We start from the raw sequence: 12,657 nt of genomic DNA, 5'->3' as shown, positions 1-12,657 counted from the left end.
TGAAGTAAATTAAGTAGGATGTATCTCATTCCTGCAAAAATTAAAGGTGGAGAAATTGCCCTTGTAATGGATAAGCCACCTCTAGTCAGGCCAGGGTTAAAAAGGTGTTAAATTTGTAAATGAATTCCAGTTCAGATGTCTCCCTCTGTCATGTTGTAGTAAAATTCTTTTGTAGAAAAACAGCTGTTTTTAAATGTCCCATGAGGTTCAAATGATCACTTACAGGTTTGCATGTGTTGAAGAGTAACAGAGAGAAAGCCATGCTAGTCTATATACTATCAAAACAAAAAAGCAGTAAAGTAACACTTTAAAAACTAATTTATTAGGTAAGCTTTCATGGGATAGACCCACCTTCTGTCAAATTTAAGTCCATTTAAGCCTCAGTACAGAGATTGTCCAGTGTGTCCAATATACATGGCGGATCGCTGTTGCTGGTACCATTCCAAATAGTTGTGGGTTAAGCTTTCTGCCATTACTGACACACTATGAAGTTTAACAGCAGTTCTCAGTGTCTCACCCTAGAGAACGGGGCCTCAGGATCGAGATCTGGAGTTACCCTCAAAGATGCACAGTGGACGCTGCTTCCAAATGCGTGTTCTTCATGACTTTGCAGTACCTCAGACTCAGTTTCTGCAGATACACTTAATTCATTTCAAGAAAGGCTAAACCAACTTCTTTTCAGATGCTGCTGATACAATTTTCTGAGCAGGCAGACACCCCACAAGAGCTGTCACTATGTCTACACTGCAGTTACACACAAACCCATGCAGTCCTGTGCCAGCTGACTGGCTCATGTGGCTGTTATTCAGCCTCAGACTGGAGCCCAAGTTCTGGGACCCACAAAGACTGGAGGACCCTAGAGCACAAGATTCAGCCCAAGCACCAGCATCTGTGTGTGTCAATTAAACAGCCCTTCGAGAGCAGTCCAATCCTGGAATTGGATCTTAGGTATGTCCAGAGCTCCCAGAAGTGCATTCTTGTAGCATCATGTACAGTGATCAGAATTAACATAGAGAGGCCCATAGTGGTTTCCGCTCTTCTACATTCCCAGTTTGAGTAGGCTTTGTTTACTGTCAGTTTGTTACTGAGTCATTGTTCTGTGTTTTCAGATGTTTCGTGGAGATTTTACAAAATGGTGAGCCTTGCTGTGATCTCTAAACTTCCAGGTTCAGGGTTTCCTCCTTTGGGGGTTTGCCCTATAGGGAAGTAGGCTCAGTAAAAAGCATCTCCTCATCACTGGCTCTATAAAGTCACTTTGAGTGCTATCTGCTTTATTGTCCCACAGATACATAGTTGTTTGTGTAGGCCATGACTGGAAAGTTTCCGATTTTGATGTATCCCAGCCCAGAGATCCTTAAAGGCTGAAATTAGGGTCTTGATCTAAATCCTGCAGTGGAACCAAGGGATGATGCAGAACTTTGTTACATGCTCTTAATGTTTTGTCCAGCCAACGATGAGACCTGCTGTCTTCTGCATGAGTTTGAGTATCCATAGCCCTTTCACATTTAGCCCCATGTGAACTGAGTTACCAAATCTAGAGGTGATATAGTCATGGATAACCATGAATTCTGCACATGAAAATTGCTGTTAGTGCTAGGGACCATTATCATCATCATTTCCTGGGCAGATGGAGATGAAGGAAGGTATGTCCCACTCTTGTAGTTCCCATGGATAAGTACTGGTCTTGTAAAATGCAGATATTCTTTACTACCTTACTGAATGGAAGACTAATTCATGTCACCTGTGAGCCTCCTGATGTATTATTAACCATAAAGTCTACAACAGGTAAAAAATCCAGCTCTGGAAAGACTGGCTGAATATACTGTAGATACTGAACTAATAAGCAATTAAGTATTATTATTTTACCATAGAGGTTAATAAGAGTTTTGCAACCAATTTCAGTCAGCAATTAATCTGGTCAATAGTGCCATAAGTGCGACCAATTATATAAAACATGCGTGACAGCAAGTCTCTACCCCAAGGTGTTTCCAGTCAGTATCAGGTTCTGCACATCAGTTAAGGAGCAAGTGAGCTGAAGAAGAGATTTAGAGAAGTGTAAACAAAAGAAAAAGTCCTAAAGAGGGACTTGAAGCAGGTATGCTACTAGGTGACACTATAAGAGGGACACTGGTCCAGCCATAAGTGAAAAGTGTGGTGTAGTGGAAAGGCACTGAACTATGTGTGGCAGGAGTTAAAAAGAGAGCTTTAAGGACTGAGGAAGAGAAGGTGGGTGTGAAGGGAGCATGGGAGGAAAGGAGATCTCCAATGCAGGTGGAAGCAAAGCTGTAATCAGTGAAAGTGAAGGTGAAAATGAACATCACAATGTGGAAAGAGAGTGAAAGTTAAAGAAGGGAGTCAGTGAAGAGTCATGGTCAGAACATAAAAGACACTTCATCTGTAATGTTTTTGATAGACTGGGGAGCTAGGAAGGCCAGAGAGATAGAGGTAAAGGAACTAATCAATGTTCATGCCAAAGTTTAACAGTTTGGACAGAGAAGAGTGATTGTGTTTTAGAGGTGTTGCAAATAAAGAGGCAGCAAGATCTGACAGAAGCTAGGCTGGGAGGGCAGGAAAAGACAAAGAGGAGTTGAGGAGATGAAGGCTGTGAGATTAGACTACAGGGAGGGCATCCATCATATATTCATGTATTCTAAGCACTCTAGAGAAAGTGAACTATAGGGGCCAGATATACTGTATCCCTCAAGGAGAGAGAGTGTTAAAGATAGTGTGGTATTACTGATAAGCTTATGGAGAGCATGCTGATCACAAGTGAAAGCAACAATTAGTACAGGAGATGGATCAAGGACCATGGTAGCAATCACTCAAAGAGTCCCTTCCCAGATGAGTGGCTTCAGGAGGATTAACTAGAGAGATTGTTACCAATTCAAAGAGCTGAGCCACACACACCACCGCCACTGAAAAGCCTCTACAGTTAACTGAGTAGGTGCCATTCCCAACCCTCTCTACAAGTTACAATATGTACAACAGGAAAATGCTAAATTCATCCACTTCCTGGGGGGTTGCCTTTGTTAATGAGGAAAATAACAATGAGGTAATATAAAAGGCCTCCAAAATTTAGCAGCTTCTGAAGTGCCTCTCTCCAGATTGCTCATCCTACTCCTTAGATCTTCTCTCCTAAAAGAGTTACTCCTTCCACCCACATCTCTAGGTGGGGTGATGAGTCACCTGACTCAGCAAGTCAGCAGAGCCTGTTTAACCATTTTCTAGCAGGATCAACAGCTACTAGCAGAGCCAAGTGTCTCACTCAGACACTACCAGCCTAACAAAGCAATAGAAATGTAGCACTTTGAAGACTAACAATTTCTGTTGTATTTAACAGAAATGGTTAATGGGTTTGACTCACACCTTGTGTTCACAAGGTGCTAAGAGGACCACAGTCATACAATGTTACTGGAGCTTTCTTCAGTAAAGCATCGCTAATACTGTTCGGAAGGCATTTTGCCTGCTGACTAACCAAGAGAGTTGGTTTCCAGAGCGTGAAGGGAATAAGCTGCTATCAATACAAATGGCACTATGAAAGCATCTACACAGAGATACCAGTGAAAAATCTAATGACATTCCTCAGTGAATAAATTAGATGACAGTTTTGATTTTTTTTTCAGATTATTTACATTTTAAGTTGCATTAGCAGATACATCCAGGCCTGATCTGACTGCTTCTGCAATCACATTAGGTTTTTCTCTTTTTTTAACCACAGGGCACATGTAAAATAAGTAAATCTAATGGGAGCACTGCACAGATCTCTATTTCTTTCAGATCCTTTGTGTGTCCAGATTTGAAGTGAAAGTGAACTTCTAGGAACTCCAAGTTACATCTACCAGGGCCTTTGCAGAAATGTATCATCCAAGGGAGACTGACAGTTGCTTTTGGTTCTAAACAATTGGAGATATTAGGAAAATTAAGTCTTTTGTTAACAAATGGCCTTCTTCTTTTAATGTATTTAATTCTTAAAATAGGTTGAAATCAAAGCAAGTGTTATGCATAAGTTATACACTGAAATCAAGCACTGTATGTCATTGCCACACAGGAATGTACCTTCATTTCAGTGAAGAAACAACAGCATTTCCATGATTACTTTTTAAAATTGGCTCCAGGTGGGAGTGATTGAGCTTGAAATTTCAACCAGAAACTTCATGTTATTTCTAGAACCATTCTGCAGAGGTTTGTTGTGAGTCGTCCCCCTGCCAATAGCGCCAATAATGTGTTCTACAATCAATAATACAAGGTTCCAACTCTAAAGAATGTTGGAACATAAAGACTTAGTTAGATCCATTAAAGAATGGCTTACTTTGGAGGGGGGTGCCAAGCAGCTATGTTGAGAGGCTTTGGGTCTCAGGCAGACAAAATACCTCCCAGAGGTTCCCAGCAAACAGAACATGTGTTTAACACATGGGGAAAATATCTCCTCTTTCGCACAGGCAATGTCTAGACTGCAGGCTTCTGTCAGGAGACTGGAGGTCTCTTGGCAGATGTCTGCCAACATCCTCGTCTTCCACGAGGAAGAAGGGCTATCTCAACAGAAGGGATTTTCCCCAACATTCAACCCCATGTGGACAGGCCAAATGTTGGGAAAACCTCTCCTGAGAAAACTGTAAGCAAGAGATACACAAATGCAGTGCACAGTTTGCGTACCTTTTGCCAACAGTTCTCAGCAATCTAGACACTGCATAAGTGATACCTCAACTATGGATTGTGACCCCAGCCATCAACAAATGGTGGTCATGAGCAGCTCTGTACATTTCTACAAAATGGCTTCATCCAGTGGCATGACATTGCACGCACCATACATGGAAAGTCACATTGCATGGAGGTAGTCATTTTATAGGATGCCATTTTGCTCTATAATGCAGCAAGTCACATTGTAAGACCATGTTGTTTTGTTGCTCTCTGTGCTCACAGGAATCAATAAGTCTTAGAATGGGGTCATATAGGCAAAGTGTTTAGCAACTAATGTCTGTGGAGCACGTAAAAGATATCAGCAAATGGAGTTATCAGTCATCCCTTTAGCTCAGTGGTGCTCCAACTTTTCTGGTCATGACCCCACCCCCACCCCCACACACTTTACCAGTAATGTCATCTGTCCACCCCCCTCCCCACCATTCCTGCATAGTTGGTTCAAAAGGGTTAGTTTGGGCTAAAAGCAGAGCTGGGGACTGAACAAAGGATGGGGAAAAGCTGGATCTTGTGGAGGGAGCCTGTGATTAGAGTGGAGCTGTGCTTCCTCCCAACATCCCTCGTGTGGGGTGGCTCCAGCCCCACCATGTGCCCCCCACACCCCATCGTTTGGGGAGCACTGCTTCATCTCAAGTGGGAGTAGCCTTGATGAAATTCAAGAGGTTTAAACCACGCTAATGACCTGGGCCCTCACTGACCCCTTTTTAAAATGGATAGCACATGCATTTCCTACTGAGAGTGGCTAATGCAAAATGATGGCAAGGCTGCATGAGCATGGAACACATCCTCAGGAAGCATAGATATTTCTGGTGTGCCTCTCGTTCAGGCCAGCTCTAGCAAGCGCAAGAATTCTGGTGACACCTGAGGCTGCAACCATCTCATCTTGAGCACCACAGCTGATTGTATTGGGCTTATCTGCTGTAATACAATGAAACTGTTGGAAAGAGGCAGGATTTTCACATCATGTTGGCACAGAATCACTTAGATTAACAGGGCAATTTACAGCTTAGTTCTTCATACACGTAGGCTAAAACAGCAGTGCTTGGATCCGAGGTCAGGCTGGTTCAGGAGATTGTGTTCTAAGACAGTGTTTCTCATCCCTTTTTTTAAATAAAGTACCCCTTTTAAATATATATTTTTACAAGTATCCTCAAACTTCTCTCTGCTTCCACTGACCTTAACGGCACACATACCAGTTGAGAAACATGTTCCTAAGGTCATCTGAGGTCTTAAAATAAGTGCCATTCAACCTTTCCAGATTACTGTACCCTTGTCAGGAGTCAGATTCATTCTGGTTACCACCAAGTTACACCTCACTTAAAAGCTACTTACCAAATCATGCAAAAACATCACAGAAGACTACTAATCAACACTTGCTGACTTTCTACCCTCTTATCTTCAAATAAATGAATTGGAATAGAAATATTGTACGTACATTTCAGCATAAGGCATATGAAGTAGTAGAAACCAGTCATTGCCTGAATGAACTTTCAGATTGTGCTGACTTCAGTAGCGGGCTTTTGTTTGTATGTAGCCTGTTGTAAAGCAAGGCAAATATCTAAATGAGTTGATGTACTCCCTGGAAGACCTTGATGTACCCTCAAGGGTACGCATACCCCTGGTGGGGAAACACTGTTTTAGAATTCCAGGCTGAATCAGGGCTAGATTGTGCACTGGATGGTGCCAAAATGAGTTTTCAAATGCACTCTTGTGGACTATGATAGGTTCGCAAGGGTATAACTGAACAAGGAATTTAGCAAAGTCACATCGAGCCCCTGGGCAGAAGGGCAAAGAGACACACAAAGTATAAAAATGTACTGATGCTCCAGAACTTTGCCAACTACAGGGCAATATTTTATTATGACTCAGTGCCTGCTACTGAAGCCAGTGTCCACTGTGGGTACTCAGCACATCTGACAAATGAAACCTTGTTGGGCTAACGTAAGTCATTTAAGATTATTTAGCCCTTACATCCTGTTCTCAAAAGGGAGGCAAACTGTGCTGAGAAGAAGAATATTAAAGCCACTTGTTGTTGTTTCAGTAACAAACCCTTGTGACTGAAAAAGGAAGAGCTTACACAAGTCACACCTTGTAAAAGACTTTAAGGCTATACAGAGTTCTTTTGCTGCCTTTCCTTTTGCACAGGAGCACTTCAAGTATTATTGAGTGAGGTGCCTGCATTTTTAACCATTAGCATGTGTTATAATACAAACTGAATTACTTAATTGGCATTAAACCTTAGTATTACTTGCTTCATGTTTCAAAAAAATACCTTGAAGATGTAAAGTGTTATGAAGCTATTACAGAAAGTTCTTCGTTTCCTGGTTTCTTTCTCCACAATAAGCAGCAACAGTTACATAACTATTCTCATGGCACATTCTCTTCCTGAGTTCTAGGTCTCCTTCTCATTTCTCCCAAGCTCCAGGAAACTTGAAGTCAAGATCTCAGAGAAAAACGAATCTCCCCCCAAGAATACTGCTGTGGTGGACTAGTTTGTGCACATGAAGTACTAGCCAAATCCTTATTACTGACACATTTTAGCTAGATTTGCAGTTGTATAGATTTGCTCTCCACACACAAAAAGCAATCAAAACATTTTCAGTCTGAATGACTAAAACCAGAACAAACATGAAATTGCAACAATGATATGTTGTATGCTGGCTCCCTTCTACCTACCAAACTCTATAGTACATTTAAAATCAGACCAGAGAAAGCACTAACAAATGTAGAGTGGGAAACAATCCTGCAGCAAAAAGAGCTTAAAATGTCTTTTCCATCTCCACATACCCCATATTAACAGACTAGTTATCTACTGTCACAAGTCCACTGAGCTCCTCCTCTTGTCCACTCACCAGACTGCTGTGAAGGAGCCCAGGCCCTTGTGTTTTAAGCCTCCAGAATCCAAACAAAATCCCTGTCTTGAAATCTCTGGCAACCTCTTCTGAGACTTGTCAGCACACAGCCCACTGCCATGGTTGTATTTGGCTCAACTTCTACCATCTTGATTAATCCTGTTCCTCTCACACACTCACATTTCCTTCATATACCCCTGAGTTTTTCCCTTTCCATGGGCTCCAGCTCCGCCCCTCCCTACTGAGAGAATTTGAAGAGAACTGTATTGCCAGAGGAAATAATTACTGTTCTGTTTGCCTCAGGTTCTTACCTTACACAGGTGCTAAAAGTCCTTAATAATTGGCTATTGCCCCAGTCTGCCACAGCCAGACACATAGCCCCACAATGGCACATTTACAGAGGGGTATTCAGCCATGGGTACATTACCAACTTCATAACAGCAACTAGAATCAGGTACAGGTTCCCCCAAATTATCACATTTACCAAGGGCCAGATTCTCCTCACATATTTGTCCTAATTCCATCAAGCTCTTTAGCCTGGGTTACAGTCACACTGACATCAATGGGACTGAAGGCCACACTCATGTATGTGACAGATTAGGACCCCAGCTTTTGCAACTGAAAGAAGTATATGGGCCCTTTGGAAGCATTAGCTGTTGGGCTATGTTCTCAAGAGGGAGAGTAGTTTTTTACTGCCATGGGGAGCTTCAATTTTGACAGGTGAAAGAAGAGCAATTTCGCGAATCACTGAGCAGCTCAGCAGAATCTAAAAGGGAATGAACCCTTGGCAGAGAAAAACATTGTTTTAAAAAACATTTAAGCCCTGCTTTGGGGGTGATAGCCACATTCAGAGGAGAAGAACACCAAGAGCTCTCTACAGCAAACAGTAAACAGACTTCATCCCCCATCACAGTGATCCCTATTGTATAGCTGGGGAAACTAAACAACAGAGATGTTAAGTGAGGCACTTAAGACCACATAATCTGTACTAGGACTCCAGAATTCTGGACTTTCAGGCCTGTGCTTGAGCCACTAGACTGTGCTGCCTCTCTGATAATGGGATGATGATGATGATGCACACTAGGTATTGCATGAGAAGCAAGACGGGATCTGGAGGAGGAACAAGGGACTTCAGTTTTTCACATTCGCATTAGCAGAGTTTAATTTCATGTTGTTTTGCTCATGAAAGTAGGTTGGCTTAAATAATATTTAGCCCTTCCACAGCACTTTTCATCAGTAGATCTCAACATGAGGTCAGTGTCATTATGCTCATTTTACAGATGGGGAAATTGAGGCACAAGGAGGGAAATGACTTGCCCGTGGTCATCCAGCAAATCAGTGGCAGAGTCAGAAATTAAATCCCAGTCTCCTGAGGCCTGGTACAGTGCCTCACCACTGAGACACACTATCACCTAACCCCTGACCACCCTAAGGACTGAAATCCACAACTTTTCCATAGAATGGACACAGCCTGAGCAGTTTCAGGTGAAGCTCCCACACATCAATCCTCCCCACTGCCCCATTAATATGCTGTGCTCCTCACCTGGAAAGTCCACTTCTAGACAACAGTGAGAATTATTCTGTCTCTAGGGATCATTCAGTCTTTGGCTGCTCAGCCTCTGGCAGAAGATCACTTTTGAGCAGCTAATGTCAATACACGTAACCATATTGAATGCCATTTGAACAAACCAAGTTAAGCTCCAAAAAGTACTTATAATGAATTAAGCACATATACCACCTGCTTTACACTTAATGTGCAGTTTTTCCCCCTACATAAACCTGCAAAAGCTGACAACTGGGGAGAGTTAATCTAGGGCTTCAGAAATGAGATAAAAGATGAGATGAAGAAGTATTTTCTGGTGCTATCTTTAGCATTGGTAGTTTCATTTAACTCTGCTGTGCACATTGGAGCCAAGGAGATGGGAAGGAGGGAGCTCAGAACATTTGTTCTACTGCATGTGGAAGGTGACTCCAAAACCCAATTGTTTTTAAGGGGATCATTATCGTTTGGGGCTTTATTGTGCCTAATAAGCTCAGCTTTGACTAACTGTGGAAGGCTAGAGGCTGTGAAGTTTCTTCGATAGAACAGGAGAAACCTAACTGTGACAGCCTCCCTTAAAGAGACGGAACAACAATGCACTTTTCTTTTGCTCTGAGTTCTGTTACTGACAAAAAGGAGTAGGAATGGACCGTAGTCATGCCTCCTCCAGGCCCACCTTGACACTCCCCTCACGCCTCAATGGAAGCCCTAGGAGGTGATATTTCATGTGTCTGGGGACCACAGGAATGGCAGCTATGCCTAGCCACTGTGAGGAAAGGGGCAGAAGAGTCCAAGTGGTGGAAACGCTTGCACAGATTTTCTAAATGCTATTGCACATCTGGAAACTACTTTGTCTTTGTAATATGTATCCCAGGGTGGGGATTTCTCAGGAGCTGTGGTGTTCTCTGCACCTTTCTCTGCAGCAATTTGGTGCTGAATGCTAATGGAGACAGGATACCAGGCCTGGGTCCTGGCCTTTCAAGGAGGTCCAGTGCTTTGGCTGCTACCATCGCTGGTACTTCAGTGGTAGTCAGAGCGCTAGGCCCCTTTGAAGTGCTGGTAGCACTGTGTCAACACTCTGCATGGCTGTGGGAGGCCCCATGCTGCAGTCCCAGTGGCACCAAGGGTGAGTGCCCTTGACCCCACCCACTCTACCCTTGGCACTGCCCCTTCCACTCTTGGCACTGGCCCCTCCATGGGTGCAGAGCCAGGCACCCCAACCCACTCTACCCTTTGCCCAGAGGTCCACGATGTCTACTGGCCCCACTGGTGTTAGCAAACATGTCTCCCTACATTTGCATCCTTCACTGATGTCAGTTTCTGGAGAAGACAAGCCCCAAAGGGGAGCTCCTGACTTACATCAGTGCAGCTAACACCAGAGCCAATGTTTAGGAATTTGATGAAATGAGCAATGGCTCTCTCTGTCCTGCCAGGGGGGCTTAATTGTCTCCAGCGAGTGTGTGACTCTCACACTGTTTTCATATTAAAACACCACATCATTTGGCTTTTTATTAGTTAGTTTTTTAATTCAGCAGCCAGTGCTCTGATTTAACTCTTGGTTTTAGATTACATTTAGAGCCCTGCAAATCTGCAGGTATCCACAGGTATCTGTATTCGCAGATACGGATGCAGATACCTGTGTCTCATTTTTGCAGCTACAGATTAGGATGGAAATTTTGCCTCAAAAACCCTGCAAATTTGTGGCTTTCCACAGGTACCAGCATCTGCGGATGCAGATATCCAGAGATCATTTTTGTGGCTGCAGATGCAGGTACCAATTTTGCATCTGTACAGGGATCTACTTATATTTTATCTGCTCAGAATTTCAAACGGAGATGCTTTATTAATGATTAATATTATAGTTTAACTGTTCATTCTGAGTAGGTGGGAGAAATTTACTGAAATCAGAAGAGATGAGGAACAGTGCAGGGGACAACAATCTCCTAAGCAAAACCACAGAGTTTGCTCAAAACATCCATCTTACTGACCTGGATCATATTTTATCCACTCCAAAGATCCAATTTAATACACATTGCAATGGCTTGTTTGGATTGTTGAATCAAACCGAGAGCCATCACTGGCGTCAATGCCCCAAGCTACAGTTTGAAAGCAACCTTGCAGATTTTTTCCTGGAAGAAAACAAGTACAGATAAGCCAAAGGCTGCTTCTTGCTACACAGCAGTTCCAGGTGTGCAGTTTTTGGTGCAAGAAGCACAGGGAACGAATGTCGGAATCAGCTCAGAAAATGAGGCAGGGAGCTTAATCTTCTTATGCTTGTGTTGTGGGCTGGTGCACATACCTAAGGTGAGCAGCTTTATTAGACAGTGTGCTGTCCTACTACACTCCACATGACACTGGTGGAGTCTGGGTTTCACTTACATTTACGATTGATTGTAGTGTAAAACTAACTGCAAAGTTGGAAGTGCAGTAAGGGTTAAAGCTTGTATTCAAACCGCAAAATACTTCCCTCAACCCCCACCCCCATGAAGGTCATCTGACCTAACTAGAGTATAGGCTCCTTGAATGGGTGTGAATTTCAATCCATATGCCTTAGCATCCTGAAAAGTTGTAATACCTACAATAAAGAGCACTGCCAATAGACCTCTGCAGTAGCTAAGCACAGAGGCAAATGTGTTGTTTGAAGCAGCAGCCTTATTGAATGTTCTTGTTTTGACTCACAAAACATTTATTTAATAATGCAGTTTTAGTACAGCATCTTGGTGCTATTTAATTCAAGAATTGTCATGCTATATCAGATGACAATTTGAACCTCTCTAATCAGGAACTCTCTCATCTGGCAACATCCGTAATCCAGCATCATTTTATTTAGCTGGATGATCACTTATCATGGGTGTGGCCAAGTTTCCTATGGTCACATTAAATTTGTTTCCAGCCACCAGTCCTAGCTCTCAGTGTTCTGTGCTGTTATATAGCTGTAATTTACTCTTGAATGCTTCTAAGAGCCCATTAAGCAGTGGATGTGTTGGTAATGCTGCTAGACAATATTGATCTCCTGCGGTCTGGCCAATTCTCTTGTCTGGCACCAGTCAGGTCCTGAGGTGCCTGATTATAATAGTTCAACCTGTAGTGGTCCATCTAGTCTCATGTCCAATTTGCAATAGTGGCTGAACCCAAAGGTTATATACATATGTGAAAAAAACCCTAGTCTAGGCAATTTTGCAACAGTATGCCACTGGGAGAAATTTCTTTCTAACCTGAGACAGTTAAAAAGGAGGGTTGATATATTTGATAAAGTTGATCCTAGCTCATGTAACTCCTGATGTTAGTCTTCTTTTTCTCATAAATTGCTAATCCTACAGCACCGTTTGCCTCATAACATCTTGCAGCAGTGGGTTCCACATGCTTAAAGATGTATTTCCTTTAATACATTTTATTTGTAATTATTCAGTTCCCAGTGGCATATTCTCAGTTACCTTCACAGCAATTGTTATGCCTCTTGCAATAATGATATGCAATTCACTAAGAACTCTGAACTTGTAGGAGCATCTCATTTCCAACAATGCAAAGAATGAAAAAGTCAAAAATATCCCACAGATTCATTGTGGGTCA

The 12,657-nt window shown here is 42.6% G+C and overlaps 1 protein-coding gene across 1 annotated transcript in view; it reads left to right on the top strand.

Moving 5' to 3' along the window:
• Window positions 1–12,657, top strand: part of SH3RF2 (SH3 domain containing ring finger 2) — a 92,578-nt gene that overhangs the window by 26,268 nt on the left and 53,653 nt on the right. The window lies entirely within an intron of this gene.

Source organism: Carettochelys insculpta, chromosome 15 (assembly GCF_033958435.1).
Source record: "Carettochelys insculpta isolate YL-2023 chromosome 15, ASM3395843v1, whole genome shotgun sequence".
Taxonomy (NCBI): domain Eukaryota; kingdom Metazoa; phylum Chordata; order Testudines; family Carettochelyidae; genus Carettochelys; species Carettochelys insculpta.
The sequence above is the reverse complement of the archived record's forward strand: the minus strand, read 5'-3'. Positions and strand labels throughout refer to the sequence as shown.